Source organism: Loxodonta africana, chromosome 10, assembly GCF_030014295.1.
Source record: "Loxodonta africana isolate mLoxAfr1 chromosome 10, mLoxAfr1.hap2, whole genome shotgun sequence".
Lineage (NCBI taxonomy): Eukaryota > Metazoa > Chordata > Mammalia > Proboscidea > Elephantidae > Loxodonta > Loxodonta africana.
Window position 1 is genome coordinate 34,729,041 of NC_087351.1, and position 11,737 is coordinate 34,740,777.

Consider the following 11,737-nt stretch of genomic DNA (forward strand, 5'->3'; position numbering starts at 1 on the left):
TATGATAAAAACTCTTACCAAAATAGGAATTGAAGGAAAATTCCTCAACATAATAAAGGGCATCTATGCAAAGCCAACAGCCAATATCACTCTAAATGGAGAGAACCTGAAAGCATTTCCCTTGAGAAAGGGAACCAGACAAGGATGCCCTTTATCACCACTCTTATTCAACATCGTGCTAAAAGTCCTAGCCAGGGCAATTAGGCTAGACAAAGAAATAAAGGGTATCCGGATTGGCAAGGAGGAAGTAAAGTTATCACTATTTGCAGATGACATGATCTTATACACAGAAAACCCTAAGGAATCCTCCAGAAAACTACTGAAACTAATAGAAGAGTTTGGCAGAGTCTCAGGTTATAAGATAAACATACAAAAATCACTTGGATTCCTCTACATCAACAAAAAGAACACCGAAGAGGAAATCACCAAATCAATACCATTCACAGTAGCCCCCAAGAAGATAAAATACTTAGGAATAAATCTTACCAAGGATGTAAAAGACCTATACAAAGAAAACTACAAAGCTCTACCACAAGAAATTCAAAAGGACATACTTAAGTGGAAAAACATACCTTGCTCATGGATAGGAAGACTTAACATAGTAAAAATGTCTATTCTACCAAAAGCCATCTATACATATAACGCACTTCCGATCCAAATTCCAATGTCATATTTTAAGGGGACAGAGAAACAAATCACCAATTTCATATGGAAGGGAAAGAACCCCCGGATAAGCAAAGCATTACTGAAAAAGAAGAAGAAAGTGGGAGGCCTCACTCTACCTGATTTCAGAAGCTATTATACAGCCACAGTAGTCAAAACAGCCTGGTACTGGTACAACAACAGGCACATAGACCAAGGAACAGAATTGAGAACCCAGATATAAATCCATCCACGTATGAGCAGCTGATATTTGACAAAGGACCAGTGTCAGTTAATTGGGGAAAAGATAGTCTTTTTAACAAATGGTGCTGGCATAACTGGATATCCATTTGCAAAAGAATGAAACAGGACCCATACCTCACACCATGCACAAAAACTAACTCCAAGTGGATCAAAGACCTAAACATAAAGACTAAAATGATAAAGATCATGGAAGAAAAAATAGGGACAACCCTAGGAGCCCTAATACAAGGCATAAACAGAATACAAAACATTACCAAAAATGATGAAGAGAAACCCGATAACTGGGAACTCCTAAGAATCAAACACCTATGCTCATCTAAAGACTTCACCAAAAGAGTAAAAAGACCACCTACAGATTGGGAAAGAATTTTCAGCTATGACATCTCCGACCAGCGCCTGATCTCTAAAATCTACATGATTCTGTCAAAACTCAACCACAAAAAGACAAACAACCCAATCAAGAAGTGGGCAAAGGATATGAACACACATTTCACTAAAGAAGATATTCAGGCAGCCAACAGATACATGAGGAAATGCTCCCGATCATTAGCCATTAGAGAAATGCAAATTAAAACTACGATGAGATTCCATCTCACACCAACAAGGCTGGCATTAATCTAAAAAACATAAAATAATAAATGTTGGAGAGGTTGCGGAGAGATTGGAACTCTTATACACTGCTGGTGGGAATGTCAAATGGTACAACCACTTTGGAAATCTATCTGGCGTTATCTTAAACAGTTAGAAATAGAACTACCATACAACCCAGAAATCCCACTCCTCAGAATATACCCTAGAGATACAAGAGCCTTCACACAAACAGATATATGCACACCCATGTTTATTGCAGCTCTGTTTACAATAGCAAAAAGCTGGAAGCAACCAAGGTGTCCATCAATGGATGAATGGGTAAATAAATTGTGGTATATTCACACAACGGAATACTACGCATCGATAAAGAACAGTGACGAATCTCTGAAACATTTCATAACATGGAGGAACCTGGAAGGCATTATGCTGGGTGAAATTAGTCAGAGGCAAAAGGACAAATATTGTATAAGACCACTATTATAAGATCTTGAGAAACAGTAAAAACTGAGAAGAACACATACTTTTGTGGTTACGAAGGGGGCAGGGAGGGAGGGAGGGAGAGGGTTTTTTATTGATTAATCAGTAGATAAGAACTGCTTTAGGTGAAGGGAAAGACAACACTCAATACATGGAAGGTCAGCTCAACTGGACTGGACCAAAAGCAAAGAAGTTTCCGGGATAAAATGAATGCTTCAAAGGTCAGGGGAGCAGGGGCGGGGGTCTGGGGAACATGGTTTGAGGGCACTTCTAAGTCAATTGGCAAAATAATTCTATTATGAAAACATTCTGCATCCCACTTTGAAATGTGGCATCTGGGGTCTTAAATGCTAACAAGCGGCCATCTAAGATGCATCAATTGGTCTCAACCCACCTGGAGCAAAGGAAAATGAAGAACACCAAGGTCGCATAACAACTAAGAGCCCAAGAGACAGAAAGGGCCACATGAACCAGAGACCTACATCATCCTGAGACCAGAAGAACTAGTTGGTGCCCGGCCACAACCGATGACTGCCCTGACAGGGAGCACAACAGAGAACTCCTGAGGGAACAGGAGATCAGTGGATTACAGACCCCAAATTCTCATAAAAAGACCATACTTAATGGTCTGACTGAGACTGGAGGAATCCCAGCGGCCATGGTCCCCAGACCTTCTGTTGGCACAGGACAGGAACCATCCCCGAAGACAACTCATCAGACATGAAAGGGACTGGTCAGCGGATGGGAGAGAGATGCTGATGAAGAGTGAGCTAATTATATCAGGTGGACACTTGAGAGTGTGTTGGCAGCTCTTGTCTGGAGGGGGGATGGGAGGATAGAGAGAGAGGGAAGCTGGCAAAATTGTCAAGAAAGGAGAGACTGAAAGGGCTGACTCAATAGGGGAAGAGCAGGTGGGAATACGGAGTAAGATGTATGTAAACTTATATGTGACAGACTGATTGGATTTGTAAACGTTCACTTGAAGCTTAACAAAAGTTAATAAAAAAAAATACATATTTCTTTTCATAATGGAGTTCTTTGTCACCCCAAGTATTTGAGAGTAGATCTTTCCTGACATCTTGCATTTATACTCCTATATGGAATATAAAACAATTTATATAACTTGAGCATTTTGGTACATGAATCTTGGATTTTGGAAGGACACTCAAATATTTATAATAGTACCTAATGTCAGGAAGCCTGTATTAACTGATTTGAAATATTCAGAAAGGAAGCATTTTTTGCCTGTATTTTACTTCACAGAATGTCAAAGAAAAGATAAGGCCCCTAGCACGTGAACATCAAAAGCCTCTCCTGAAAACAGGTGGTGCCCACCTTAGCGTGAGGATGGAAATCAGCATAGCATTGATGGTGAGCAATTTGACAATACGTATTCTAACTGGCTCTTGAATTACAGGGTTGGTGAAAAATATTGAATATACCTTGGACTGCCAGAAGAATGAACAAATCTGGCTCGGAAGAAGTACAGCCAGAATGCTCCTTAGAAGGGAGGATGGCAAGAGTTCATCTTATGTACTTTGGACATGCTATCAGGAGAGACCAGTCCCTGGAGACGGACATCATGCTTGGTAAGGTAGAGGGTCAGTGAAAAAGAGGAAGACCCTCAATGAGATGGATTGACACAGTGGCTGCAACAATGGGCTCAAACATAACAATTGTGAGGATGGTGTAGGATCGGGCAGTGTTTCATTCTGTTATACATAGGGTCTCTATGAATTGGAACTAACTCGAGGGCACCTAACAACAACATTCTAAGTGGTTATTGGATACATGTACTGGCCTTAGTGGGGTGCAAACAGCAGGAAAAAAGAGTTATTTATTCGTAACACTACCTTTCTTCCATGGTATGTTGAATCTCCATTCTCTACACTTGGGTAGATCTGAAAGTTTTTCTGGCCAGTTTTCAGTTAATAGTGAATAGTCTCATTTTCCCGGTATTACCAAGTTTGGCTCAGTTTCATATCAAAGCTTTAATCTCATCCAATTTCAACCTTCTCCCTAACTCCTGGCTCAGTCCTGACTCAGGCTCAGAAACCTGAAGCCCAGAACTGGTGTCCTGATGCACTTTTCACTATTTCCTCCTTCCTCTTTTCCTCTATTTTTGGCTTGCTCTGTGACCTCCAGGTCCCTGAGGGCTGGTGCAGGGGAAAGGAGGAGAAGTACAGGGTGGAAAACAACCTTCATGACTGGGACAGTGGTAATCTGGCTTTGATGTCCTCTGGCTGTGGCCAGTGTACAAATGGTTGTCTTTTTATAGGGTGATTTTTGGTTAAGACCATCATCACTCAGGAGTTCCATGTAAATGTTCCCAACCTAGCCAACACCCTTCCTGCCGACCATTTGCAACTCATACACTCAGACCTTGGCACCCTGCGTTCCACCCCACCCCAGCTCCTACAGCCTGTTCTTGGTTGAACTCTTTCCAATTTTAGCCCCTTCCACAGGGCCTACATCAGGCCACAGGAAGCACACGCCTTTGCCCCATCATTGGAGAAGATACAGGTGCCCTCATGGCAGCCTTTTCTCTCTCTGCCACAGAAACAGCTTTGCCAAGATTGTGGGCTTTACCTGCTTTCCCAGCTATGACCCAGGAACTATTCCCTGCATTCCCCAAATTCCAAGGGCAACGTGACAAGCTTTCTGGATGGCTCTTATGAATCCCTTCACTTGGATTAAAGCAAGATTGGAAGCAAGCTCCAGAAAAAGGAGAAGCAATACACTGCCCTGACAACCTTCGGTCTCAAACTCACTCTCTAAAGAAATTCTCTCTGCTAACTTTCCACCTCTCAATGAATTCTTAGCCTTCTCTTATATAACCTGGAAGCAGTAGCACAGCTAAAGGTGGGAAGAAACGAGGTATCACAGTCTCTTTACATGTTTGGTCCTTGGGGCCTTTGCTGAAAATCTAAGACAACAGGAAAAGTCACCTTTGATATCCTATTACTTAATCAACATTTAAAATGTACATTTCCTTGGGCACAGAAATTCTACTTCTATGCATTTATCTAGTAGATATGTTTGTACATGTACAGAAAGACCTAAGTACAAAGATATTCATTGCAGCTTTGTTTATAAAAGCAAGAGTTTGGAAACAATACGAATGTCTATTGAAAGGGTATGTATTTTGGTACATCCATTCAACAGCATACTATGAGGTATTAAAAAGAAAGGGGCAGCTCTAATTTGCCGATGCAGAATGATGTCCAAATACATGTCTGAGTGGAAAAAACAAGGCACTAACATGCAAAAAATTGTACCATAAACAGACTATGCATATGAGTATATGTTAGCAAAAGCACAGAATATCTTTCAAAGGATAAACAAGACTTCGGTAACAGTGTTTGTCATCAAGAATGCAAACTGGGATCAGTGGAAAGGAGATTTATTCTTCACTATATATACCCTGGTGGCATACTGGTTAAGTGCTACGACTGTTAACCAAGACGTCGGCAGTTTGAATCTGCCAGGCGCTCCTTGGAAACTCTATGGGGCAGTTCTACTCTGTCCTATAGGGTCGCTATGAGTCGGAATCAACTCGACGGCAGTGGGTTTGGTTTTTGGCATTGGACACTTCGGTATGATTTGAATTTTTTACCATGTTACATATATATCCTTCCAATATACAAATAAGTAGCTTCCCCTCCTATACCTTGCTGAGATATCCCTTGTAAGGTTCTGTACTGTGTTTAAGAGAAGAGCTTTTTGCTCGCAACCCTTGTCTATTTTCCTACCCTAGTGGCCTGGGCTGAGTAATGGTAGAAGGAAGACCCAAAGTCCATTTTTATCTTCAGCCAAAAGCCTAGGTTCTAGGGACAATTATAATCACTGCTGTTGGGTCCCCCCGGTACCATCTATAGTTTTACAGAGCTGTGGGACCCTAAATTACACCCCCTAAGCCTTATCACTCCAGAAGGCAAAGAGGAGGAAAGAAAGTAGAAATAATCTACTCACTCCAAGAATTTCCAACACTCCCCACTCCAGGCCTGGGCCACTATCCCCTGATGGCTTCGCTGCAGGTTCTTGCTGACAGAGTACTCCTCTTCTCTTCCCCCCAAGAAGGAAGTTGACCTGTGGAGGAATGGAATATGGTGCCAACCCTCCATTCTAGTCCTGGCTCTGCCTCGAGTTAGCTGTAGGACCTTGAGTTAGCAATGCCACTGAAACTCACCCAGTCCAGCCAATATGCCAGGTGTCTTTCGTGCATTACTCAACTAATCCTAACAGTGGCCTCATAAATGGCACCATTATTAATTCTGTTTTGTAGGTAAGTTGACTATCCTGCCACAGCAGAGCTAGGATTCTAAAGCCTAGCTGTCTGATGTCTAAGACAGTTTTCCCAAGCTCTCTTCCCAGGGTTTCCAAGGTCCTTCCCAGCCGGGATTATGCCAAGAGTCCATAATGCTATGACTCTGTAGAACTTGGACCTTGTTTCTCTTTTCTGTCACCAGGGACCTCCCCAAATATTAGACCTGGGGCTTTCCTGCTCAGCCCTGGTACACTAATAGCTCATCCTGAGACTTCACACCTCTAGACCTACTGCCACTTCCCTCTGTGCTAAGTCAGTCAGCCTGGTACTCCACCTCATCTTTTTTGTCAACACTGATGAGCAGTCTTTTCATGTATGTCGGTAAATACTTTTTCCTTTTCCCACAAGGGCTGTAGCATACCTCCACACTCTCTTCAAATCCTCTACTCACCCCACCCCATGGACTCCATCCTTCCCCTGCCCCAGAGTCACAGAGATATTTGAGGCAACCCCACGTGAAGTTCCTCAAGTTTCACTTCCCCTTGACCTTCTCTGTGAATTTCTCTGATTCCCAAGGCAGAATTAGGTGCTCCTTCTTCCATGAAGGAAACCCTGGTGGTGTAGTGCTTAAGAGCTATAGCTGTTAACCAAAAGGTCAGCAGTTCGAATTCACCAGGCACTCTTGGAAACCCTATGGGGCAGTTCTACTCTGTCCTGTGGGGTCACTATGAGTCAGAATCGACTCGATGGCAATGGGGTTTTTTTTGTTGTTGTTCTTCTATGACACTTGGGACCTCAACATTCTAGAAGAAGGACTCTGGGGATTATTCCTTGGATTGGATCACAGTGAACTATAACTGTCTATGAGATAATTGGGATAATTGAGGGTCATATTTATCTTTCTATCACTGGCAAATTAGCATAGAGCCTGACACACAGCACAGCCTCAATAGATGTGGCAGCGTGTTAACCAGGGTAACACTACTTGACACATGTGTTTTAGGAGGATTCCTCTGGTAGCAAGGTGGAGGATGAAATGAGAGAACTGTGAAGAGGCCATAGCGCAAGCCCAAAATGACTGAGATCCAAGTCAGGGCAATGACAGCGAGGAAGAGGAGCAGAGGGTAGATTCGAGAGATTTTTAGAAGGTACACTTGACAATTCATGGAACTAATTTGACATCAGTAGTAAGAGAGGTGGTGCTGATATTTTGGCCCCTGGTTTGGGCAACTGAATGAATGATGTTGCCATTGATTGAGATAAGAAAGAGTAAATCTACAATAAAATATCAAGGTCAGTTTTAGTCAGGTTGATTTTGAGGTATCTACAAAACAGTCATGTGTCCTTTTCAGTAGATAATGAGCTATTTGGAATTTAAACAGAGAAGAGAGGTTTGGGATAAAGACATATGTGGAAGACACCAGGAATATTTCAAGCTGGAAGAAAATAAAGGCACAGAAAGTAAGAAATGACAGTATTTGATGGAAAAAACAAGAGTTTTCTGCACTGCCCTTTTCTTGCTTATTGGACAGGCTTCCATTTTCTACAAGGCTGCAGCATAAACCACCGAAAAACTATGCGAAATACTTGCCTCCTCCTTGAAACGTTTTTTTAAGGACCCACAGTGCAGTGTTCTTAGTTGGACAGAGGATAAAACCAGCTGTCATCGATTCGACTCCAACGCATGAAGACTCGGACTCGTGGTGACCCCGTGTGTGTCAGAGTAGAACTGTGCTCCACAGGATTTTCAACAGCTGACTTTTTGGAAGTAGATCACCAGGCCTTTCTTTCTAGGTCCCATTGGGTGAACTTGAACCTGCAACCTTTAGGTTAGTAGCTGAGCGCATTAAACATTTGCACCACCCCAACAGGGGATACCAGACAGTACACCCAGAGTGCCAATGGGCAAGGCCCTTGCTGCTAGATATTCAAAGAATCTCCCTCACAAAGGGAATGTATAGCTGTTAAACTGAGTCAAGCTATAACACTGAAAGGATTTTTTCTGTCAGATCTGGGGGGGAAAAGAAGGATATTTTAAACAATTTCTGGCAGACAGTATGGTTGCTTTGTAACAATAACACAACTGCGGCAGCCAGCAGGTTGTCCCAGACTTTGTGTGCCCTGGACAGCTACAAGCTTTGTAATTTACCCAAATAATTTAAATTTCACTATTAGCATCCTGTCTAAAATTGGGCCCACGAGTAAAAATTTTCCAAGATGGATGTTTCCATTAGTGGGTGGTATCTTGAGGCAAGAAAGAAAGACTCAGAGAGTATTTGCCTTTGGCCTCAAAGAACCAATGAAGGAAATGTCCGTGACCTCAGGACATTTTCTTGCGTCTGCAGGTAGAACATACACAAGAAGACAATCTGGATTTCCAGGATCTGAAGATAAGGGAGTAGAATAGCTGTGCATATGATCATTTCGGTCTCCACACTAATGCCTATTATCTCTCCATCCTTAACAAGTAGAAGTAGTCAGTTAAGAGGAAAAGGATCCTGATGAACTAAGAAAACTGATAAAATAGAAGAATTTTGAAGGCTAAAGAAAAAGACGAGATTATGGACTCTCTTTGATGAATCATGGATAAACTGTGGAGTACCAAATCATGTCTGGAAGCTGTCTATAAAAAGTTGGAGATAGACACTAATTAAGAAGAATTTATTTAGAACCTTGAACATTCAGTCACCATGTATGGCCTTAATTTATTACTACAATGTCAGTCAAAGCTGCAAAACTTAGAAAAAGGAGACTCTGATATACTAACAGATGATGATTTTGGTAGACAGCAAAAGGTGACAACAAATCCGTATTGTTAAATTAATTTGAGAAGAAATCCCAGAAGGAGATCATCTCACTAAGGTTCAGAGTAGAACAAGCAACAATGCCTGGGAAGAAATGGCAAATATTCTGCTATGGACAAACACTGGATTACACTCCAAAGAATAAAGGCTCTAGGACAACTTTCATTTCTTCTGAATTACAAGTTTCTCTTACAGCCTTATACAGGGCAGGTCATGAACCCTTGGTGCTAGTCAACATGCATGCCACACAGGAACACAGGCAGCCCAGGCTGCCTTATTGAGATAAAAAAAAACAAAACAAAAAGTCTCTCCCTCTAAAAAACTAAAGTGGTCTCCATCTGGTTACATTAGTCTATACATAGAGAATGTTTTTAGTATATTTGACTATCTGCTTCTGAAAGATCACAGCCTTGAAAACCCTATGGAGTGTAGTTTTACTCTGCACATGAGCGGTTGCCGTGATTCAGAATCGTCTTGACTGCAATGGGTTTGGTTTCGGTTTAATTTGAAAAAAAAAAGGATAAAACTAAATATATTGTTTTACAACTCATTTATATTGTACTTGGTTGTATGGGTACCATAAATCACTAAACCTTTCATCCATTGTTAAATTTCCAAGTTGTTTCTACTTTTTGCTATTGCAACAATGATAATGAACATCTTTGTACATATATGGCTGCATATTTCTGTAAATTCTGAGCAGAGCCATTGCTGAGTCATATGATAGTCATATAAATTTAGATGCAATTTTTTTTTCCCAGGTCATCTCACTGCAGTTGAATAATATTTGCTCAACTTTAACTAAGGATTTTGCATTTGAAATATTGTTTGTGAAAGAACTATGCTGCTATAAATAGAAATTGTTTTTTGTCATTCTTACACCCTGATTTTGATTATTAAGGAATTATACACACTCTCTAACAGTGTGCTGATAGATATATAAAATGTAATTTTATTTTATTTTTCTTGAAGAAAAAATAAAAAACCAAGACTATGAGATAATGATGTAGAAATGACTTGTCATTTTGTGTATTAAGTTTTTTGTTTATTTTTTGTTTAAATGTGAGAGACAGAAATGAAATCTTTAATTATAGATGCATTAATTAAATAATTCTCCAGTGAGGCATTACAATAAACCCTAATGATACCTAGGCATGAAACGTTTTTCTCTGACTTTAATTTAAAAAAAAAAAAAAAAATTTTTTTTTTTTTTAAATTTACCAAAGCTGTGTTTTATACACAGATGATGAAAAAATAAATAAATAAGTTCAGGGGAGATACAGGTCTAGAATTACTGGCATTTAATGTTTAAACAAAAGCTAACACTGTGTAAATATTGTTGACTGGTCCTTATAAGTAAGAATGAAATTACTTTCAGTGATTAAAGTATATTATCCTACAGTAAATTTGACATTTTTCTATTTACAGAAAGGTGACTTTTCTGATAGTACCCTTGAAAGAAGATTCAGAAGAAATCATGTAAGCTCTTAGGTAAGTGGCTGTTACATTGATGTAAAAATAGTCAGTTGCTTAATTTAATCTTTGTTTATACATATGAAATCAAATTACATCACACATAAATTTCTGTTATTAAGATAGAGGGGTTAAACTTAAATGGAAGAAATCACATAGTAAATGTTTGACTCTTAATGTATTCAAAACTAGTGCATGTGATAAAACCATAAATAATAAAATACTCTGGCATTGGTGTAGGAACAGAAAAAACAGAACCATCAGAACAGATGAGAGATTCAAGAAACAGACCAAAGCGTACATGGAAATTTAATAAGTGATTAATGTGGCATTTTAAGTAATTTTAAAGAAATGGGTTATTTGTTTGGGGAAATTGACCATCAAATGGGAAATCAACCAAGTTAGATCCTTACCTCACATCATATGAACAAACAAATATAAGTGGGTTAAATATTTAAATGTGAAAATACACAGGAAAAGTAAAAGGACAAATGACTAACTTGCAACACATGTAGAAGCTAGTGTTATCACACAGGGAAGTCAGAGCCCGTTCTCGTTAGTGCTCACAGCAAGTTATAAGGGGAAGTATGAACTTGTTGGGCAAATCTCCTGCAAAAGAGCTCTTGAAAGTTTAAAAAGCAAAGATGTTACTTTGACGACTAAGTTACACCTGACCCAAGCCATGGGCTTTTTAATCACCTCATATTTATGCAAAAGCTGGAGGATGAAAAAGGAAAACAGGAGAAGAATTGATGTAAGAAGAATATTGAATAACCATGGACAGCCAGAAGAATGAACGAATCAGTCTTAGAAGAAATACGAGAATGCTCCTTAGAGGCAAGGATGGCAACACTTTGGCTGGCTTACTTTGGACATGTCATCAGGAAAGACCAATCACTTGAAAAAGACATCATGTTTGGTAAAGCAGAAGGTCAGTGAAAATGAGGGAAGCCCTCAATGAGATGGAGTGACATGATAGTTACAACAACGGACTCGAACATACCAACAATCATGAAGACAGTGCAGGACCAAGAAATGTTTCATTCTGTTGTACATAAGGTTGCATGGGTCAGAGTCAACTCAATGGCCACTAACAACACCACCATGAACTCAGTCCAGTTTTCACTCCACGTCTGTTTATAGTGTGTATGCTAGGTGCCCTCTGTGATCCAAGGCTCTGGGACCATGGAACTGGTGATGTATACCTTGTTAAGACCTT